Source organism: Meles meles, chromosome 17 (genome assembly GCF_922984935.1).
Source record: "Meles meles chromosome 17, mMelMel3.1 paternal haplotype, whole genome shotgun sequence".
Classification (NCBI taxonomy): Eukaryota; Metazoa; Chordata; class Mammalia; order Carnivora; family Mustelidae; genus Meles; species Meles meles.
The window spans coordinates 1,979,296-2,001,540 of record NC_060082.1 but is presented as its reverse complement, the minus strand read 5'-3'; the positions used below and the strand labels follow the sequence as shown (position 1 = coordinate 2,001,540).

Here is a 22,245-nt window from a genome sequence, read left to right as displayed (position 1 = left end):
AGAGAGAGATCGTTACATTGTATACCTTAAATTTATATAATGTTATGTCAGTTATAGCTCAATAAAGTTGGGAAAAGAATCATAATTCTGTCCACATTTTCTGCATCTTCTTTATTTTTAAAGATCTATTATTTATTTATTTGAGAGAGAGAGCGCGTATGAGAAGGGAGAGAGTCAGGGTGAGAAGCAGACTCCCCGCTGAGCAGGGAGCCTGACATGGGACTCGATCCAGGGACTCCAGGATCGTGACCTGAGCCAAAGGCAGTCGCTCAACCACCTAAGCCACCCAGGCGCCCTCTGCACTTTATTTCAACTAGAACCAGCATGGGGCGCCCGGCTGATGCCGTTGGCAGAGACTGTGCCTCGACTCTTGATCTTGGGGTTGTGAGTTTGAGCCCCACGTGGGGTGTAGAGCTTACCAAAAAAATAAACTTAAATAATAAAAAAATAAAATATCACCAACCTAATGTAATATGTTCATGAAATTCAGATGCATTTCAATCCCGATCTATCAAACCTTTCATTATGAGGGGCTTACAGCAAAGCTTTACTTGACTTCTCTTCCTTTCTTCTTCTCTCCTGTTTCCTAGTCATCAAACCGAAGAATGTATCTGTCATCTCCAAGGACTCAAGGCATACGTAGGAAGGCAGGTGAGACTCACCAGCGCCCCATCTTCTCTAAGGGGAAGCCCTGTTCTGTTTTGGTGAAGATCCTTTGGGGCCTTTTCTCTACATGTTCATGTTCATGTTCTCTACATGTTCACCAACACACTGTGGCAGAATTTGCTTTCTTCCGCAGGTGGGCGTGACACGTCCTATCCCACCTGCTCTCCCACCAGGTGGGGGCTCTGTGGGACCCCTGGGAGGACCCAGCGACTGCCTCACAAGTGTGGCACAGAAATGATGTGGGGTCGCTCCCAAGGCTAGGTCCTAGGAAGAAACATTGATCCCCCTTGGTGCTCTGTGTAGGACACATAACTCTGAGTCCTACACCGCCTCCTAAGAATACTGGCTACTGGGGCGCCTGGGTGGCTCTGTTGTTAAGTGTCTGCCTTCGGCTCAGATCACGATCCCAAGGTCCTGGGATTGAGCCCTGCACCGGTCTCCCTGCTCGGCAGGAAGCCTGCTTTTCCTCTCCCTTTGCCCCTGCTTATGTTCCCTCTCTCACTGTGTCTCTCTCTGTCAAATAAATAAATAAAACCTTAAAAAAAAAAAAAGATTCTGGCTACCTGGAAAGCCCTGGGCCAGAAAGAGCACCAAGATGGACTAAAGAGAGACAGGATCACAGCTTTGTCTGGACCGCACCTGTCCACGTGTTCCCAGCCTGAGCACCAGACACACAAGGACGCCTTCGCCCCCGGCCCTGTGAGGACGCAGCCAGCTGGCGGGAAAACCACCCGGCCACCCCATCACTCTGCGACCCCACAAGTTAATACGACATGCCTGCTGTTCTGAGCCGCTAAGTCTGCCCAGATGATGGTTTCCCTACTCATACACGCTGATTTGTGCAAGTGGCCTACGCTGGCGTACACTGCTCTGAGACGCGCTTCGTTCTCTGGAAGTTAGCTCCACGCCCAGTGTGGGACTCGAACTCATGACCCCAAGATCAAAAGCTGCGTGCTCTCCTGACTGAGCCGGGCAAGTGCCCCTGAGACTTGCTTCTTCCATCAGGCAATGTGTATCCAGCGGCTGTGTGTCCCTGGGCCGGGCCCACGGCTTGCTCTGCAAGGCTGTGTGACGTTCCATAGCAGAGACGTCCCGTCCCGAAGCATGAGGCTCTCTTCTGTCTGGGGCTGGGTCCTCAGAGGGAGGATTCCTTGGGAGCCCACCACAGTGTGTGAAGCGAGTGGAAGAAACTGCGGGGCTCCCCACACCCCGCCCGCACTAACCTCCCTGGAGGGAGGGCCCTTGAGGAGCTCCTGGCTTTCGAGGACACCTGTGCAGGTCCCACCCCGGGCAAAGAGACTGCGCAGCGCAGCGACGCGGCCGGTGCTCCTCCCCTCCGTTTGACATGTAATTGACAGGTCACTGTAGGTAGGCTGCAGACGTGTGACAGACGGACTCGGTGTCCGTGCCGGTCGTGAAGTGGTCACCGCGATCAGTCCGGCGAACACCCATGACCACGCAGTTACTGACCATCGCTCCGGCAACGAGAGGTGCTTCTTAGTCTCGGATGCACGTTCAAATCACCTGTGCCTTCGGGAAAACGCGAGTTGTGCTTGGCAGGTCAGCAGCACAGTTCTGGGCAGTTCTGACCACCTGCGGGCTGGGTCCGCACGTGCCCGAGGGGTCCAGAGTGGCCCACCCCAGCCCGCTCCCGCCTTCTTCTCTAACCTTCCAAAACGTTGATGCGGGTCAGCCTGGAGCTGTGAGGATTGAGCTTCCTGATTCCCTGGGAACCTCCTGTTCTCTCCAGTCTTGGGACTTCTTTCTCCAAAATGCCTCCCAGTCCAGGCAAGGCCACCACAGCGGGCTGTGAGCGGGGGGGGGGGGGGGGGGGGGGGGGGGGGGGGGGGCGTGGCTGAGCTCCACACGGTGCACACAGGAAGTCGTGAACGAGCAGGCGGGGAGTCTATTCTCACCGTTCTAGAACTCCCATTCTCTGGTCTCCATGCTTAATACCGGTCTTCCGAGAGGAACGGGAAGAAGCCAGGCGCCGGCAACTGCGTCCTCTCTGCCACCTGTTGTAATCACTCACCTCTCCACCAGAGGACGCTCTTTTGGCCCTCTCTGGACAACTCCGGCTCCACATGGAATTTCCCCCGCTGCCCGGCCACGAGAGGACACACCTCAGAGACATTCCACGAACTGCCGTGAGGCTCGGGGCTCCCCAGAGCACAGCTGGGGCCCCACCAACAAGTTTGCATGGGCCCTTCAACTTGCCCTTGGCCACAGGGGATCTTTGCCGTCTGGGTGGATGGGACGAGAGGAGCTTTGTTGCAAGGCACCAGACACATATTGTTCGCCTTTTCTTTTCTTTTTTTATTTTTATTTTATTTTTAATTTTTTCTTTTTTTTTAAGATTTTGTTTATTTATTTATTTGACAGACCGAGATCACAAGTAGGCAGAGAGGCAGGAAGAGAGAGAGGAGGAAGCAGGCTCCCCACTGAACAGAGAGCCCGATGTGGGGCTCAATCCCAGGACCCTGAGATCATGACCTGAGCCGAAGGCAGCAGCTTAACCCACTGAGCCACCCAGGCGCCCCTCTTTTCTTTAAAAAAAAAAAAAAAAAGATTTTATTTATTTATTTGACACAGCGAGAGAGGGAACACAAGCAAGAGGAGTGTGGGAGAAAGAAGCAGGTTTCCCACAGTGGGGCTGGATCCCAGGACCCTGGGATCATGACCTAAGCTGAAGGCAGACACTTTATGACTGAGCCCCCCAGCTGCCTCATCGTTTGTCTTTTCTATCGTAAATTCTAGGAGTATTAGCTTTCCACTCTCACTGCAGAATGCCAGGACCAGAGAGGGCCAGTGGCTTGCTAAAGGTCTCACAGCAAGAAATGGCTGAGCTGGGATGGGATCGGATGGGATCTTAGGTCTGCGGGATCCAGCCTTCTCCGCTGGCTCTCTCTAAGCCTGAGCAGCTCTGAGGCTGCTATGTGAGCACACGGGGCTCTAAGGGCCCTCTTCTCTTCTTCATTAGCACTTGAAACAGGGTCCCTGAAGATACCTCCCTTCCATGTGGACTCCTGGGCCCGGCAAGTGTCCCTGTGACCCTTGACGGGGCAACAGACAGGCCTGGCTTCAAACCCAGAGCCCCTTCTTGCTGTGTGACTACGAACATGCTCCTTAACCTCTCTGAGCTTCTGTTCCGTCATCTGTATGAGGAGGACGAGAATTCTGTGACCGATGGGCTGTTCATTGTAGGATGATGAGAAGAGTGTGTCTTGGGCCTTCCAGAGGGCCTGGCATGACACAGAGATGAAAACAAGCCAGGCTCGTACCCTTTATCCTCCGTTTTCTCTCTTTCTCCCTGGATCAGCTATCAGGAGGCCCCTGTGTCCTCCCAGCAACACAGCCCTTAGGGGCAAGTCTGGGGTGTGGGCAATGGGCAGCTGGCAATTTCCCAGCCCTCCCGGAGAGGTTCCCTACAGAAGTTGAGACCACCCCAGGATGGGCACCAAGAGCTCCCAACCAGTATGGTCAGCATGCGTGGGGCCCGCCCCTGGCCACTTCCCCAGGACCCCGTCATAGGGCCGCAAATGCTCACCCCATGTAGCTGCTCTCTCTGGTTGGAAGCTAAGCCCATGTGGGCCACCGGTCAGGAGTGGTGACAGCCTGTGTCCACACTGCGGACGGCCTGAGCGTCTTCTTCAGCCTGGCAGAGACACAGCTGGGTGGGGAACACGACCTCTGTGAGACTCCGGACCACCTAAAATATACAGAAAATAACATTATAGAAATACGTCAGCCTTGAGAACACGCGGACCACTTACAGGCAGCTTCTCCTCTGGGGAGCCCCTCTCCCACCGGGCTCCCTACCCACCCAGCTGACCCCTGGAGTCCCTGCATCTCCACAGGGGCCCCTACCCTCACTTGGGCAGGGCAAGCCCTCCCCTCCCATGACCAGGAAAAGATGCTTAAGTATCTTTCCTTCTTCCCCCTCCCCGGCCCTGCCTGTCCTCAGGGATAGTCCCACGGGAGCTACATGGTCCCAGCATCCTGGAGGACAGCACTCGTACACGCCCATCAACAACACACTTACTGGGTGACGAGTATATCCCTCCTGTGCCACTGGCATGAGGATGATGGGAGAGGGAGGCTTGAGCTCTGTCCACTCAGCTCCTTCCCTGTCTCCCTGCCTCCCCCGCTCCTCCCATGCCCTCCAGGTACACAACCTCTGGTTGCTTAGCAACAGCCAGCCTCTTCCCCCTACCCTCATCATCGCTCCTGTAGCTCTAGTGGGGGTGGGGGGCCGCCTGGACTTTACGGGAGCCCCTGCCAAGGAACGTGCGGGAACTAGCCCCCAGAGAGCCGAGTGAAACCCAGGGCCCTCCACGCGCACTGCGGTCCCACACTGACTCTTGGAAAGTCCTGCCCCAGCGTCTGCCGGCCTGCTGCTTTCCCCTCCGATGCTGATGGCCCCGGGTCTCTGGGGCTGCCCAAGTGATCTCTTCCTCTCTTGGGACTCAAAGCCCTTGTTCTCCTGTGACCCCACCTCCGCTGGCCTCTGTCTCCCAGGCTGCCCCAGCCTCTCCTTGGGCCGCTCCTGCTCAGAGGCCGGTCACCTGCACCGATTCCCCCCCCCTCCGGAGTTGTCATAGCAACTGTGGCCTCACCCCCGTTGTTCCCTTTCTGGGAAAGGCCTGTGCTGGGGAGGGGGGGGGTCACACAACAGCCCCCCACCCCCACCCCAGAGGACCCAGCTTCCCATTCACCTGCCCTGGACTTCAGTTTCAGTGGAAACTGACCCTGAACTTGTGGCCAACCAGAAAAGCATCAGGCCCAGAAAAATAAAGTCCTTCATGCTGTCTTCCCTCTGTCCCCTCAGCTACAGTATCAGAGTCCCCAAAAGAAGCCCCTGCAGAGGCTCAGACCCTGGGACAGTCAGGAAAAGCCCCCCTCACCCAGAAAAGCCCCCCGGCCTCTGCAGACAGGGTACCCTCGGAGGGTACAGCGTCTTCCTGTCTGTGTCCACCTGGCTTGACCTCTTTACCTGCACTTCCTGCCCCCCCCCCACGAAGTCCCGGAAGCTGGGGTCTGATACTAGGATCTGCGGGATAAGAACCAGGACTAGGAAGCAGTCAGCAAAGGGTCCGCTGAGGGCAAACACTTCCAGAGTCAAGGGAGGCGGGCGGGGCCCAGCTCCCAGGCAGGGCAGGCGGGAAGGGGTGCAGGGAGGAGGCCGTGAGGGAGGCCCAGGGAGGGAGGCCCCGAGTCCTCCTTCAAGCAGAGGAAGCCGGCAAACAGCAGATGGAACTCTGAGGCAGGAGGCCTCACCGAGTGACCTCCCTTAACCATGGGCTCTGCTGCGATCGCAACCTGGCAAGCCCCGCTGCTCTCCTGGGTCCCCGAGCCGGAGAGCTTTTTATAGTTCACTCCCCAGCTTGGGTTTGAATAATTAAACAAGATGGACAGAAATAGCAGCTGGACAGCAAAGTTGGGTTATTTTGGGGTTTTCTGGAACAGAGTGCTCCTGGGCAGCGCCCTACCCCTGCAGGGGGCGGAGTCAGCACCGAGGCTGCCGGGAGATTCGCGGGGACCCACCCGTGTCCCTCAGGGTCCTGCCTTGACAGGGCTGCGCTCAAGCCCAGGACGTGCTCCCCACTTCTTCCCTGGTCTGCAGGGAAGGAGAGGGCTCCCAGGGCCCCCAGCTCGCAGCTCCTCCCCGGGGAGGAAGTTCCTTCTGTTGCCTGTCCGCCCTTCTCCTTCAGAGATGGTGACAGATACTGAAAATCAGATCGATAAGCCACTGCGAGACAGGCTGAACCGGGATGAGGCGGCCACTGCCCCTCTGGCCAGCGAGCTGGAACCAGGTGGTAGGAGGTCTTGTGCCCTTGCCCCTCCCCAACTAGAACTCGGGGGGAACTGAAGGCTGGGGTGGGGGGATGGGAGGTCGGAGCAGGACAGGGGGACTGGGGCCGGATAAGCTTGGGCTCGGGAGAGGAAAAGGCCAAAGACGGCCTCGTGCCTGGGCTAAGGAGCCCTGAAGGGGCAGGAAGCTCTCCTCCTCCAGCTCCCTTTTAGGGGCCTCTGGCCCTGGCAGAAGCCCAGCCCGGGTTTCCTGGGTCAGGGTCCTAGCACCGGGGCTGGGGATGGGGAGAGGTGGGGAGGCCCCCTCAGGTCTCCCCGGCAGACCAGTCATTTGCGGCTTGCTTGCATAATACTTTTGGTTCAACCACAGTGACTAGGGCCTCATCCCAACTCCACCTTGAGGCTCTGCCACGGAGCTAAAAAGACCTGGGACACAGAGGGGGCATTTGTACAGTTTTTCCCCTTGGGGCAAGCACTTCGAGGCTGGGTTTGGAGGTCGGATTCCAGGAAATACTGAAATCATTCATTCATTCGTATTTACTCATTTAACAAGCATTTTAAAGCCACTAACTATGAGCCTCACCCTGTGTTGGTTCTGGGACTAAATGAGTATGGCAGGGACCTTGCCCTCCAGAAGCGGGCAGTTTAGTGGGGAGACGGGCGTCCTGAAAGCTGCTCCCTCCCACTGCGGAGTGCTGGAGTGCTTCCATGAGACAGGTCCCATACGAGGGCTCTGGGGGCTCGCCATCATCAGCACAGTGTACGGTCCGGCGGCATTAACCCCATGTGACACCAGGCAGAGCTAAGATGAAGAGACTTGTCCCAAATCCTTCAGCGAGAAAACAGTATAGATGGAATGGAACCCAGGCCTCTGGGATTCTGAGGTCTGTGTGCCCTGTGGTCCCTAACGCATGGAAGGAAGACGCAGGGTCCTTAAACGCCACCCGTGTTCACGAGGGTGAGGCCATCTTTCTGCCAGTACATGCTAACCTGCCACGGGGGGCAGTCAGGGAAAGCTTCCTGAAGGAGGCGGCTCTGCACTGGATCCCGCGGCTTCTACAATCACCAGACACCTGTCCACTTGGTGCCGGAGATACCAAGTGGACCGGCATCTGAGTCCAAGAACGAAGTCCTTGCACTGTGGGCGAGCGGGGCAGAGGGGAAGGAAGGGCTCGCGTTCTAACCGGGCAAGTCTTAAATGCCAGCGTCCTTTACCCTCAGAGCTGTTCTGCGCTCCCAGGCGCAAACCCCGCACTCCTGGGGAACCTGGAGGAAAGGCCCAGCTCTCCTGCTCTGCGAAGGAGCCGAGCTCCTACCTGTCCTGCCTGCATCCCTTCCTGTGGCAGCAGATTTCCCCACCTCTCATCTCACTCCTTCTCAAGGCCAAACTCGGAACAGCACCCGGCAGGCCGAAGGCGTCTGGCCCTTTAAGGCCACCTTCTTCCCCCCACGTGCCGTCTGGTTGGGCTGGCGACGCTGACGCACGCATGACGTCAATGGCAGCTGGCGGAGTCTGGGCACGAGGAGCGAAGTTGGGATGGGGGTGGGGGGGCGAGAGCGAGAAGGCGGTTCATTTGCATTTAAAGGGGCCACTCCCGAATCAGTGGTCAGCGCGCTAAAGAAATGTGTATCTGGCAAACTTTCTGTCCTGGGCTACCGGGCAAGAAAAAGGCGTGGTACAGCTGAAGCCGAAGGTGACTTGAGTTTGCGATGTCAACTATGTCCTTCCGCGGAAAGGGAGAAATAGTCCGTTGGTGCCCGGGCTGGAAGCACGTGACCTGGAGGGGGCGGATGGGGGGGGAGAGGGAAGGAGGGAGGAGCTGGGGAGGCGAATGTCAGGCTTCGTTTCAGCTGCCCCCACCCCCACATCCTGCCCACCCTCTTGCAGCTGCCACCACATCCTGCCCAGCCTGGGGCAGCGAACTCTTGAGGGGGGGCACGGACTGAGGACCCGGCTTTGGCACCCCGTTTCCTCCCACCTTCAAATCCAGGGTAGAGCCTCTGCCCTTTGCCCCGGGCCTGGCCCCAGGCACCCTGGCACCCAGCTTGGAGCACGCCTCTGCCAGCACAACCCCGGACAACCCTGTGCTTAACTCCGCCCCCCCCAATTCCTGGCCCAGAGAGGGACTTGTCTGGACCAGAGCCCCCCATCCCTGGCTAGCACAGAGTTATCGATGGACTAATAGAGGAGGTCGACAAGACAGATTTTATAATGTTCACCAAGATACACGGACAGGCACGGATTCCTGTAACAGACATTGCTGAGTGCCTTTAAGGACAGGCCCAGCAAGGCCCCGAAATCCCGAAGCTGGTTGAACTGCTGCCCTCCAGGACCTGGTGCCCTCCAGGGGCTCACGATCTGGTGAAGAAGAATAAACTGGAAACCAAAAATGTTAGTCCAGTCTGGTGTGTACCGATGAGGCAGCCACATGGAGTGGAGGGGACTGGACGCAAAGAGGGGTGGGGGGTGATGCACGAGCGCACCGTGAGACCGTGGGGTCTGACAGCCCCTGCCCTCCCCCACACGCAAGATGGAAGGCATGGGAAGAGCCTGAAAAACTGGGAGGAAGAGTACTCAGCCCAGTAGAAGGGATGGGATGGATGGAGTGGGGTGGGGTGGGGATGGTCCAGGGGGGCCAACAGAGCAGCCAGGCAGAGGCTGGACCACCGGCAGGCAGGAAGTGAAGAAGCACTTGGGGATGAGGAAGACCTTCCCAAGTAAAGGCGGATCAGGGCGCTCGGGGAGATGTGACTGTAGGGAGCTGTTGGCCCCCCTTTGCTGTTGGAACTAGGAAGATGGTACTGGACAGAGGAGTTACCCACTTCTTAGGACTTTGGTGGGTACCTGTCTGACTTCTCGGGGATTTTATAGCAACTTTGGTCTGTGAGATGACGTTTCTCGACAAAAGATGGGGTGGGAATCAGAGGGGCAGAAGGAAAAACTGAAATCCAGGCACCTGAGCTGCAAGGGTGTTTTCCCCCTAGAGGATTCTGGTAGTGCAGGGGCTAGAAGGAGGAGAAGATGGTGTGAGTCAGTTTCGGGAAGTCTTTACTATAATCTAACTCCCAGCAACGTTACTCCCTAGAGCCTCTCTCAGCCCTCCACGGAAATCAAGACCTCATATTTGCTGTTTTTCCTTTCCATGAAGTTCTCTCCACAAATACAAATACGTGTAAATTCGATCTTGCTTGTAATGTCAGCCTCTGCGACTCTCTCCTCCTCTGTTCTCCTCTGGTGAATTATCATTCAGCATCTCAAGGTCCCTACTCCATCTCCGTCACTCAACTCTTCCCTCGCCTCCTTTCTCTCTCCTTCTTCTGGCCCTTTAACACCCTCCCAGGTGACTCACCTTCCTTCCTCATTCCTTTGTTAAGGACCCAACATTCCAAGGCAGGGAGGACGAGCCAGCCAATCACAGCCCCAGCAAGCGTGCCTCTGGCTTGAGATTGGCTGGAGCTGTGGTTGGCGGGAGGCTCACCGCTCAGATCTATCAGAGGTTGGGGGGGGGTCCTCTGGAAATCAGACATAGGGAACGATTTGTTCTGGGGCTACTTATGTTCTTGGAGAGAATCCTTCAAAGGGAGCTAGGGTTCTAGGGGTCTTTGGCTTGGAGAGCCTCAAAACTGCAGGCAGGCTGAGAACCCATCTTTCTTGGTCCCCTGGGGGCTTCGCTGCCCCGTGCCCACTTTGGTTTTTCCCTCCGAGATCTTGGGACCCATGGGTCTGAAGGCTGCGTTCCCAGGCCTGTTCCTAAGAAGTCTTTTCCAGCAGCCCTGTCTCTCCAGTCTCAACATTCTGCTTTCCCGACGTCGGAAACAGCCGGAAAATAAACACCCTGATGACTAAACGGTTTCTCCAGCAAGAGCCTGGGGAAGCACTAAAAATAGAGGCCACAAGTGAGGGGAGGTTCCCCACTCGAGGGGGGGCACTTTCCCATCTTGCTACTGCCCCAGCCCCAGCCATGGCACAAGCCTCTGTTCTTCTCACGGTCCTCGGGGACAGGGCAGATGGGCTCCCCTTGCTTGCCCTGAGGAGTTGGGGGCAAGCTAGCCCTGCCTGGCAGGGGAGACAGATTTTCTGGTGCTGGGGCCTCATCTCCCAGGTCTGACGTGGAACTGAGAAGCTACATTTGGGGACAAAGCGGGACACTGTTTAAATCAGGTTTCCTGAAGGAGCAGCCAGGTGGAAGGGTTGGGAACTGAGGCCAAGGCAATCGGAGCCTGCTGGCTTCCCGGTTTAAGACATACAAGATAAGCCTCCAAACTACTGGCAAAGCAGTTCCACTGATCTTGCCTGCTTTGAGGTGTGTATGGGATAATGGGCCCAAAGGGTTTGTGACAGTCCAGCCCTTAAGTTATTATAACGTAGCATGAGACACTGTTTTAAGCAATGTACCTGCATAAACGAATTGTTTTCACACCAAATCTATGAGCTTGGGTACTATTATCTCCATCTTCATTTCACCCAAGAGGATCATGAGATCCAGGGAAGTTAAATAAAGTCCGTGTGTTCACAGGTAATATGTGGTGGAATGGGGACTTGAACCAAGAAGGCTTGGCTACTCCGATGTTGATGCTTTTAATCACCATGACTTGCTGCTTCCCTGTGCTTATTAGTGTCTTCACGCAGATCTTAACTCAGCACTTAACCTAGAATCTAGTCTTTGTTCAGTAAATCAGACCCGGCCAGATAGCAATCAGGGTATGTGGAGAACTGAGTACCCTTCTGTTCTGCAAGGTTCTTAGAGATCGAAGCTGCATTCCATCATTTCCTCAAGCACCTGGTCGAGTGCAGCAGGATTTGGAGGTAACAGGGATGCTGGAGAAGAAGTCCGAGGGGCCGGTGGGTAGGCATGGCCCGGCATGCCTGTGGTAGGGCACGTCAAGAGTCACCACGCCCCAGGGCAACTAGGGATTTTTTAATTAAAAAAAAAATTTTTTTTTAAGAGCTACTACGGCTTCTTTAATAAGATGCTTTTGGGCGTTTCCTGTGCTGGGGGAAATTAAGGTCCCGCCCCTTTAAATTGCCCCCCTCGGCTGTAAGTGCTTTGGGGCCGCAGGCACTGGGGATTAGGTCACCCCAGAACCATGAGCTGTCGCTTTAAATCGCTGGGCGTCTGCCGAGCCGGCCCGGGAGGGGAGGGCCGGCACAGGTAGGAGCGAGCGAGCTCCCCAGGTAACCCGCGGCCGGGAACGCGCTCCTCTCCAGCGGGCTGCGGCGCGCCCTAAGTGGGGGAGACGGAGCCTGGTCGCCATGTAGCGTCTGCCCTGAATCTGCCTACTTCGACTGCCACCGCCAACTCTCCCGGGGCTCGGGGGTCGACGGGGCGCGCTCGCGTGCGCCAGTGCGCGGCGGCCGCCCAGCCCCCGGGGAGGACCGCGGCGAGCGCACGGGGGCAGCAGCGCCGAGGGGCACCTCGCGCGGGCCGTCCCTCCGCCGGCCGCCCGCCTCGCCTCCCCGCGCCGCCGGCCCGGCCCCCCTCCCTTCCCCTCCCCTCCCGGCCCGCGGAGGGATCCGCCGCTCCCGGCGCCGCAGCCTAGCCTGGAGGGCGGTGGGTGGGGCGCCCGGCCCGCCCGGCCGGCCGCGGGAGGCGCGAGGCGGGGCCGCGGCCAGGCCCGCCCCCTCCGGCCCCGCCCCGCCGGCGCGGGCTCCTCCCATTGGCCCCCCTGCCTGTCCATCAGCCCCCGGGCCCCACCCCTCAAGCTAGGCTGAGCTGTGCCTACGTCGGCCTCGACTCCCGGGGGCTGGAGGAGTTACCTTTGGAGCCCGAAAGGAGGAAGGAAGCAAAATATCAACAACGCCGAGGCGGCTCGGGCGCTCGGCCCCGGTCCCCCCTTCCCGCCGCGCGCCTGCCCGCCCCCGCGCCCACGGCGGGGGCCCAGGCCCCCCGGCGCCGCCCAGGGCCCGCGCGGACGCCGGCCTCATTTGTTACTCCCCCCCGCCCGGAGCTGCGGCTGCCCCGCGTTGAAGATCCCCCGGACCGGGGGCGAGGGCCACCCCTCCCAGCCGTGACACCCCTTTCCCCCAGCGGGGCCGGTGAGTAGGGAAAAATAATGCGCCTGCCGCTTTAAGAGGCCCCCTCCCCCACCCCGTCCTGGGGTTGGGGTGGAGGGTGGTCTGGACCGTCCCCCTGAGGGTGGGCTGGGGTGGCCCCGGGTGGGAGGAACTCGCGGAGCCGGCTGTTTCCGTGCGGCGGCGGCGGGGCACTACGTGGGGGGCTGCTTGTTTGTGTCGGGGACTCGGCGGGGGACAAGTGCAGGGGCTCTGACTCCCTGCGTGCCGGGGTCGGGTGGGGACCTGCGCGTGGGGGCGCGCCCGTCTGTGGGTGTCGGGGTTACGACGGCCAGCGAGCGGGCTGGGCAGGGGCGCCATCCTCAGAGGGGGTCTCCGGTGACAGCCGGGAGCGACTGACATTTTAACAGCCGGCCCTCCCTCCCTCTCCCTGCTCGCGCCGCCTGTTCACTCCTCCTTGGCCCGAAATGGTGCAGAAGGGGGCCTGGGAGGGCGGCGGGAGGGTGGGGGCGGGGGGAGCCGCAGCTGTTTGGGAAGCGGGGGAGGGAGGGGGGACGTTGTTCAGATGACACCGGGGTGGTGGGTCGGGGTGTGTGAGTGTGTGTGTGTGTCCCGGCCGGGGATTGCCGGGTGCCTGTGGACTTGGGACGCCGAGTCACCACGGAGGTGGGCGCGCTCGACCCTTTCTTGGGACCTCCCACCCCCACTCCGAGACCCCCGATCTGGTTTGTCAGCAGCCCCAGTTGGAGAAACCCTGGCCAGAAGTTTGCAGCTGTTCAACATCTGGGCAAGAGTTCTCTAGTCTCTCTTTTCACCAATGGCAGGCTGAACTGGTCTGGGAGTGGGGGTCGAGGGAGTGTTGGGGGGCTTTCAAGGAGACCAGGATGAGTCTTGTGTCTTGCCCTGTGGCAGCCCCCTGCCGTCAGATTTGGGTCTCAGGGGGAATGGGAGAAAGGGCCCCTTCTCCTTAGTGGTTCAAGCCGACCTCTGGACAGCCTCTGTAGGTCTGTCCCCGCGTCGGGAGGGCTCCTGGGTGTGGGCACCCTCGGAACCGCTGACTAGGTTATCCCAGGTTTGTCCTTCTAAGTGGGAGGCTCTCTGTACCTCCTCTTAAACAGGGCATTGTTGGGAGTTTGGGGGAGGCTGCCGTGGGTGGTCCTCTGCCCCCCTACCCTGTGCCAAGTCCCCTTTTTGAGGTCTCCTTATTGGCCTAGTTTCTTTGGTTTGGGGGTGGTCCTCACCCACCCCTCCCCCACCCCCTCCTCGGGTCTCCCAGGCAGTTCAAGGGCCGGCCTGGACTATGGGAAGTTTGCCGTCTGGGGCGGTGACCTTGGGCTGCTCTGGCCTCGAGATAGGAGGGGAGCCCAGGCCAGCTCTAGATTGGGTGTTTTGAAGTTAGGGAGCTGTCCACCTCCCCCTCGGCTTCAAACCCCCAACAGGGAAGTCTTGGGAGCCAAGGAGAGCATTGAAGAGGCACATGTCAGTGTTCACAGATGTCCAGCCCGCCTGTGGCCGCTGGGTCACACCCGCCCCAGGACTTAGCCTGGCTGTCCCAGCTCCCACGGCCTGCCTGGGAATGAATTTCCTTCCTGTGGTTTCCCAGTGTGTTGGGCAGGAGGTGGGGGTGGGGTGGGATCCCAGCGAGGGTGGCTGAAGACCCATTTATGTCGGGTGATTGGGGAACACTCGGGCCCACGTACGGCTCTTTCCTAGTTTGCCCTAGGATGGGCATTTGGGCTGTTGGGTCTCAATAGTCCTATTCTCTTTGTCGTAGCTCCCTGCCTCCCAGCATACTTGTATGTGCTTATGTACCTGGGTGTGTGCGCAGGTGTGTTCGTGAATGTGCGTAAGTGGGGGGTCTCTGGTTTCTCTGGGAAAAGGTTTTCGCTCGTGTTCCTCTAGGGACCAGAGATGTTGAGCCATGTACCTGAAATCACACAGCAGGTCTGTGTCCGGTCTTTAGTCTAAGCGCCAGTCTTCCAGGCGTGGCTCCACAGTAGGGAGTGACAAGGAGAGGGAAGACACAGTCCTTGCTCGTGGAGTCCAGGTCCAGGGGAGCAGCAGGACCCAGGCAGAGAGAGCATCCGGACCTGTGTGCTGGGGGATGGGCGTGAGAGGCTGGGGCTTCAGTCTCCTGTACCCACTGCCTGGAACCGAGTGGTGGAGGACCAGGAATGGCGGCTCTGACCTACTGCCCATTGTCCCCCCTGCTCTGGGCCTGCTGCTCCTGGGCTGGAGGGCCCTGGGCTTCCCGGCTCTGCCCCGCTTGGCTCTAGGCTCTTCTCACAGACCCGGAGATAGGATAGTCTTTCTGGCTGCTGTTATATAATCTTTCTCCAGCAGGGTGTTTTTTTTTTTTCTTTCTTTCTTTCTTTCTTTTTTTTTATTATCTTTCTTGGTCTTTCCTGGGAGGTGCAATGAGGAAAGAAGGTGGAGGGTAAAGTCCCTGGCGGGGGCCGGGGGGTCTGGAGTGCCAGTAGCAGGGAGGCTGGGGGAGGCCCCCGGCTCCATTGGGGCCCAGGGAGGAGGAGGCCTTAGGTTAGACCCTCACAGATTGCGACCTAGCCCCTCCCACCCTCCTCCTCCTCAGTCTCTGCTGTGGGCGCCCCTCGCCCTTGGGCCCCCAGAGGGGCCTGGCCTTCTGCTCGTCTTGCTAACCTTCTCCCCCCGCCCCCTGGGCCGCTGCCCTCCCTGGCTGGCACCGGGTCCAGGATCTCGGTGCTTGCCCTGGCCCGGCGTGGGGGGGCCCTGAGTCGGACACTCTGCCCCCTTTGCCGCCCATTTCTCTGCCTCTGTGGGAGCAGGAGGAGTCCGGGATGCACGGAGGCTCCAGCAGCGCCCTGGTTGTACCATTCAGAGCCTGCTTCTCTGCCCTTGTCACCCAGAAGGTGGTGGCCTTCCTGGAGAAGAGGGCTGGGTGGGGGGCAGGTCAGAGAGGCTGGCCCGGCTACGTTCGGTGTCCGCAGTGGGTATGGGAGTCGGACGTGGGCCTCGGGTCTGTCGTCAGGGGTCGGGTTCTGGGTCATGGTGCTCTGCGGCGGGGGGCTCTGCCCACCCTGAGGGACCAGGCTGGGACTCTCCGGGCTTCCTGAGGCCCCCCAGTTTGAGGCAATTATCCCACTTGTTACAGAGCAAAGGGGGTGGCGGGGGGAGCCCGCATCGCCTCGGCATCACTGTCATTGCTGGTGGCTTTTATGAGCCAGTCATGGGGCCGGAGTCCGGCCAACCGTCTGTCCTTCTGTCCCAGTTTGGTGACTTACTCATGGTGGGAGGGGAGGTGCGAGGTGCTTGGAGCTCTGTGTGGGAAGCTGGACACCTTGCCGGCTTCTGGTTGGTGCCGGGCTGCCCGCCCACCACTGCAGCAAGCGGCCTGGCGCTCCAACTTCGGGAAGAACTTACCGGGGTGCTTGCTGCGGGGACAGCGGTGGCCCTCCCTCGGTCTGGGAAACAGGGAGCCCTAAAGGTGCTTTCTTCCCCCGCCGCTCTCCGGGGCTCTGCTTTCTGAAGGGCTCGGACAGTGGCCTGGGGCTGGGTATTTTCTCTCCTGCCCCCTTGCCAGGAGCCCATCAAGGGGTGCTGGTTGGGGGGGGTCCTTGTGCAGACCGCTGTGCCCAGATGCACCTGGCAGGTTCCCAGCATTTCGGGGCACATGGTATGAAGGTGTGCGAGCTCACACACGGGCGTGCGCGAAGGTGTGCAAGCGCACACACAGGCGTGCGTGAAGGTGCGCGAGATCACACACAGGCGTGCGTGAAGGTGTGGGAGCTCATAAACACGGGCGTGCGCGAAGGTGTGCAAGCGCACACACGGGCGTGCGGGAGGGTGCGGGATCACACACACAGGCGTGCGGGAGGGTGTGAGATCACACACACGGGCGTGCGTGAAGGTGCGCGAGATCACACACAAGGGCGTGCGTGAAGGTGTGCGAGCTCACACCCAGGGGTGTGTAGACACCCACTGAGCAGCTGGGCCCGTGAGCGGGAAGATGATTAAGGGACTGGAGGCCGTGGATGGGGGGGGACCAGGTGTGAGGAGGCAGAGGCCCGCAAGGACTTGGCAGAGGGAGGGCTCCCTAGAGCAGGAGGGACTGGGCTTAGACCGCAGATGGGCAGCCCTGGGGCCGGGCTTGCCAGTTGAGGAGCCCTAGCTGACTCCCATCACTGCCCCTCCCCACGGCCCTGGCTCACACGGCCTCTGCCCCCCGCACCCCCACGCGGCCCACGTGCCCTGGGCTAAGGCAGCTTTCCAGGTGAACGTGAGCCGCACCAGCCCCGAGGCCATCAGAGCACCTGGGAGACCTGGTGGTTCGTGCCAGGCTCTGTCTCCCTCCCCACTCCTCTGATGAGCAAGGCCACCCCCATGTGTCAAGGTTGCATCTGAGCCCTTGGGCACTGCGGGGTAGATCCCTGGCCGGGGTGGGGGGGTCCCCAAGGCAGCTGATTTTTCCTTTTCCTGAGCCTGTGGCCACCACCTCCCCTTTCGGGGAGCCTCGCCATGTTTTTGTCTGGTCCTGGCCTCCGCGCATACCTGGCGGATGTGCTCCCTGACTCTGCACGGACACCCCCCCCCCAGTCGGCAGGGGTGGGGAGGTGGCTGTGCCTGCTGTGGGAGCGCTCTCCCTCTGCGGAAGGCTTCGAGGGGAGGGGCTTGTCCCGAGCTCAGCTTGCTTGCTGCTGGCCACACCCAGGCGGGACCATATTTACTCATTTAAACTCACCCTCCCAGGAGGCTCTGGGCTCTAGGCCTGGTCACTGACCTTGGCTTGGTGCCTCTGGCTGGGTGCTCTGGCCACTCCCCAGGGAGCTGGGCAGACCAGGGAAGCATATAGAAAAGGAGATGTTTTTGTCCTCTGATCAAGGGACCTTCCCCGCCAGCCTATCCCATGCTCTCTTCCTTTGGAGACCTGACTCGGAGACTCCTGAGATCCCTGGGGACTGGAGGCAGGGAGCGCTGGTCACGCTGTCCCGTGGGCCACACTCTGTGCTGGGCATGCAGGCGCACGGAGACTCATTGCTTTCCTGGCATAACTGTTCTTTATCACTGGGGAACCGAGGCAGAGGTCGTCTGCTCCACGCTCTTGCCCCCATGCCACAGGAGCCAGCTGGACTGGGAAGGTGCCTCTTCCCCAGTGAGGAGTTAGGGGCCTTGTCTGAGGTTAAGGGAAGGGTCCTGGCCTGCAGGGGGCCTGGGAAGACCGGGGAGGAGCACAGGACGGCACATTAAGGGAAGGGTGAGCCCCTGGATGCTCCTGGGAGCCCCCGGCCCCGGGGTGGAGGCTGAGGTTTGGTGGAAGCTGAGGGAGATGTCGCTTTGGTTTCCCGAGAAGGTGTCTTTGCCTGACGGCGCGCCATGGCAGAAGGCCCCCAGAAAAGGGACTGAAGGACGCCTACTAGTACCCGCTCGAGCATGGTGTCATGAGCCGCCGGCGTGGGAAGACGGGCCGCAGGAACTCGGGCTGGTCTGAAGGCGAGAGGCCTGGCTGACAGGAGCCTGCCCAGGCCCAGAAGTTTGGGACTCTGTCCCGGAAGGAACTGCTGGGACTCCCGGGGGAGGGAAGCCCCCATCATGCAGGAAACCCACCTCTGCCCCTCATCACTGGTGACGGAAAGAGCCGCTTCCCCTGGGAAAGGAGGGAGGGTCCGTGGGGGACATGTGGGGCCCTCAAGAGCCAGTGCTTGGAAAGTGGGTGCCTCCTTTCTTCTAGACCCCGACGCCAGCCCGACCCGGGACTTGCTGGCTTGGGCAGCCCCCCGGACGGTGGGGTGGCCTGGCTGGGACCGGGGGTGTGGGCGCTGCCTGAGCGGGCCCTGCGCGGGCCTCCAGGCCTGGGGCTCCATCTCACGCGGTGACAGGTTGGGGACGCCAAGCCCACCCCTGCCTCCCCAGCCAGCTGTCTCCCTGCCTCCGAGCCTTCCCTCCACCTCCACCTTCCCGGGAGTCTTCGCAGATCCCTGGCGGCGGCTTCCTTACTCGCCCGACTTCCCACCCTGCCCCCACCAGCAGACGCTTGGGGCCGAGGGTTGGAGAGTCGGGAGAGCTCATCCCCAAACCTCCGGAGGAGACCGTGGGTGGGGCTGGAGGGGAGGGGAGGGTCTGTTGGTTCTGGAGTCTTCCGCTCCAGAGGAGACCGTGGGTGGGGCTGGAGGGGAGGGGAGGGTCTGTTGGTTCTGGAGTCTTCCGCTCCAGGCTCCTGTTGGATGGAGCCACCTCACATGGAGGTGGGGGGATAGCACAGACGACCTCAGATTTCCAGTGTCTCTCCTTAAAGCGTGCGCATGTGCTGTGTCCCGCAAGGGGCAGAGGCTGGGATGGCCATGGAGGAAGGGCCGAGCCTGAAACGGGGGCTTGACCTTTGAGCCCCTCTCCTCCAGCCCCCACAGCTGCTCGCTTCTCTGGTGACTCCCCTGTGCACCCCCCAGGGCAGGCCCGTGGGGCCCAGACTGACCGGGTGGGGACAGGTGTCCTGGCCCAGCTGCTCCCTCTTGTTTCTCCCACCTGTCAGCCAGGGGGTGGGGGTGAGGGGATGGCCCCCTCCCCTGCTCCTTGGGGCATGGCCGGGGGAGGGGGCTGGGCATAAAGTGTGGCAGAAGGATGAGGAGTGGAGAGCCGGCGGGACTCCCCGCTTGGATTGGGATGGGGGTGCCGGGTCGCAGGCAGAGAAGCTGGGTGACAGGCAGGGGTCGCCCAGGGGTCCACACACCGTCAGTCTTGGAAAGGGGCTGTGCGTGGCATCGGGCGCAGGCGTTTGTGTCGCTGTGAGGCGCTACCCCCAGCCGCCTGGGCCCCCTCCCTCCGACTGGGCATCTTAGCCTCACCTGGCTCCTTTCCTGCAAGCAGGAGCTAATCCCGTAAGAGCGGCCTGGCTGGCCGCCCCGGCAGGCCCACGCAGCCGCAGCCGTCTTCCCGCCCGCCCCCGCCAGGGCTTAGAGGACTGTCCTTCCGCGGGAGGAGACCCAGCCACCGCCCTGAGCGGCCCCTTTAAGTCCTCCGTGGCTCCCTGAGGTCGTGCTGTCTCTAGGAGGATTTGTGTCTCTGATTGGATTGGCCTCTTTTGGGCCCGTCTGTGGCGGTAGAGGGACACTCACTCGCAGCCTGACCCACCGGCTTCCCTTTTGTCAGGACAGGTGCTGCCCCCTGTGAGGGCCCGGGCCTCGAGCCTTGTGTCCTTTCTCCTCCGCCTGCTGGTCCAGCAGTCAGGGCCCGGACCCCGCCACCTGCCTCGGCCAGAGCTGCCCTGCCCGGCCCTGTGCCTGGGAAGGGAGGGTCTTGGCACCCCCCTAAAGAGCATCCTTCTGAGACTGCCCACTGTCCTGTCCTCCACTGTCTCCCTCTCACTCGAGACCCTGCACTCCACAGTCGCCCTGTGCCCTCGCTGCCATGGGAAGTCCCTCCCTGGCTCTAACCATCAGTCCACCCGCTCGCCGCGGCCGTCCAGGCGGCCCTGGTGGCGCCTGCTCACGCTCACCCAACGGCTCTCTGGCCGACCCGCCCCCAAGGCCCCAGCTGCCACTTTCACTTCTGTCTCCTGAGACCCCAGAGGGAAGTCGAGTGGGGAGGTGGAAGGCGTCACACTAACCGTCCCAACCGCTTCAGATGGCCCGGGGCCCCGGCCACCACTCTCATCTCCGTGGCCTGCGTGGAAGGGCCGGCCACGGTGGGAGGGATGGAGGCCGGACGGCAGGAAGGCCTTCTGGGGAGAGAGGACCCCCGGGCAAGGGCAGGGCCACGAGGGTCGGGGCTCTAACTGGACAGGCGGACGAGCCCTCCTTGAGGCAGCCTGCGGACGGGTTGCCCTCCAGCCCCCGTTGGCTAGAGGGTCTTGCTGGGGCCTCAGCGCTCTCCGAGACAGTTCCAGCTGCCCCTGCTTGGTTGGGTGACTTCTAACAAAGCGAATTTGAGTCGCAGAGACGACTCTGAGGCCAAAGCGGCCGCCCTGGGAAGCCCTCCCTGAGCCTAGCGTTTGTCTGGCCTGCACGAGGCCGTCCCCTCTCATTTGGAAGCTTGGAAGTGGGTTTCAGAAATGAGGCTGGAGGCGGAAGTAAAGGACAGACGGCCCATCCTCCTCCTGCCCCAGCCTGGGCACTACGGGGTGGGTGGGGTATTTGTCCTGGGCACCCCCGGGCGGCTGTGGAGCCCTCATGAAGCTCAGTGAGTCTCTACTGCGGTCCCTCTGTCTCAGGGTCACACCCCAGCCCCGTTCAGGGGGACCGAGAGCTCCTACCACAGCTGCTCTCTCTGGGTTCGGGGATGCCTTCTGGCCACTGTGCCCAGCTCCATCCCGAGGGCCCAGGTGTCCTGGGTGGGGGCGGCCCAGTTCCTGGAATGGGAAGTTGAGCCCTGATGGAATAAGGTCAGAGACACTATGCAAATCCCCATGCAAATGAGCGGTGGTGAGTCAGTGTGATCCCGCTGCCGGGTAGAGCGTGAAGCCAGGCTCAGGCTTGGGTTCCAGAACCAGCCCCACTAATGACCATGACCGTGACCTCGGGGAGGCAGTGACTACCCAAGCCCTGGGTCTGATAGGCTTTCCAGGTGTTGGAGTTGGGGAGGCTGCGACTCTGCGGCCAGGGCCCGGGTGGGCCGCCTCTCCCCCTGGTGCCGCCCTTGCTGGCCACGAGCCTCTGTCAGCCCCTTGCTAGCAACACGCGGGTTCAGAAAGCAGCTCGCGCCTGTATCGGCCCCGTCCCTCCTGTCTTGTGGCCCCCACGCTGCCCTGCCCCCTGACTGGAGGACAGTGGGCCAGCCAGGCCGATCGCACCCCGACCTCCCTTCCTTTGGGGCCTGTCTGAGGAGCATGGGAGCCAAATGGTGTGGCTGGAAGGGCGCTCAGGTACCCTCTCCCCTCCACCCACCCGTTGTGCTGACCAGTGGGGTAAAACGTGGCGGGGGGCAGGCAGTGACTTAAGGCCACACAGTCACTGAGGGCCAGAGCGAGGGCTAGAACCCAGGCCTCCGGAACCCCTGCCGAGAGACCCCACGCTTCCCTGGGCTGCCTGTTGCTCAGCCACAGCCGCCCCTTTTCTGCTGGGGTTCCACCTCCTGCCACCCCCAGATTGTTCCTGAGATCAGGCCCGGTGGCTCCAGAAAGTGGGGAGGATTTAGGGTGAAGGGTGGTTCCCAGCAGCCAGCCCCCAGGCCCCCAGGGGACAGCCAGAGCTGCGGTGGGCGGTGCTGCAGCCTGGGGACTGGCCGCTGCCACCGTGGAGCACTGGACACTGTCCGCCGCTGCAGGAAGGATGGCAGCTAGACTACGGGAAGGACAGGCTGGGGCGGGGAAGGGGGGAGGCTCAGGAGATAGACCCTCCCTGGAGAGGCGTCTCCTGGGCAGAGAACAGGATGACCCCATCCCAGGGATTCGCCCTGCGGGAAGCCTGGGGTGGGGCTCGGGAGAGGTGTCAGTGGAGGCTGCAGGGCGGTGCCCCGCGCGCTGGCCACGGGGCCGCTCCGTCTGGCAGGGCCGCTCCAGCCCCTTCAGCCGAGGCTGCAGTGCTTGCCGCCACTCGCCTTCCTAGGGCACCTGGGACCTGAGACCACCCTGTTCTGGGTCCAGCTATGCCTGGGCTGGTCCTCCCCCTCCCCCCAGCCCGCCAGCCCGCCCCCAGGTCCCTGTCGGTGAGTTAAAATTAGCTCAGTGCCCAGGCTAAAAATAGCCCCTGCCCAACCCTGAGGCTGCTGGGCTGGGGGAGGGGAGTTCCCGAGGGAGGGGAAGATGGTGGGAACCAGGGGTTTGGGAAGGGAGCCTGCCAAATGGCACT

The 22,245-nt window shown here is 60.9% G+C and overlaps 1 protein-coding gene and 2 long non-coding RNA genes across 4 annotated transcripts in view; 2 read left to right on the top strand and 1 right to left on the bottom strand.

Moving 5' to 3' along the window:
• Positions 1–3,292: 3,292 nt before the first annotated feature.
• LOC123927396 lies at positions 3,293–8,862 on the bottom strand. The gene is made up of 3 exons (XR_006815455.1): positions 7,794–8,862; positions 4,214–4,375; positions 3,293–3,908 (listed from the first exon to the last, which is right to left on the bottom strand). It is a non-coding gene; the product is annotated as an uncharacterized LOC123927396 (long non-coding RNA).
• Positions 6,216–8,871, top strand: LOC123927397. The gene is made up of 2 exons (XR_006815456.1): positions 6,216–6,479; positions 7,699–8,871. It is a non-coding gene; the product is annotated as an uncharacterized LOC123927397 (long non-coding RNA).
• Positions 8,872–11,628: 2,757 nt separating this feature from the next.
• The window catches only part of MEF2D (myocyte enhancer factor 2D), a 30,430-nt gene continuing 19,813 nt past the window's right edge, over positions 11,629–22,245 (top strand). Inside the window, exon 1 of one of the 2 annotated variants that reach the window (XM_045982169.1) lies at positions 11,629–12,514. The gene's annotated coding sequence lies outside the window, so the exon portion shown is untranslated. The remainder of the gene's footprint in view (positions 12,515–22,245) is intronic. The other variant, XM_045982171.1, reaches the window with a different exon arrangement.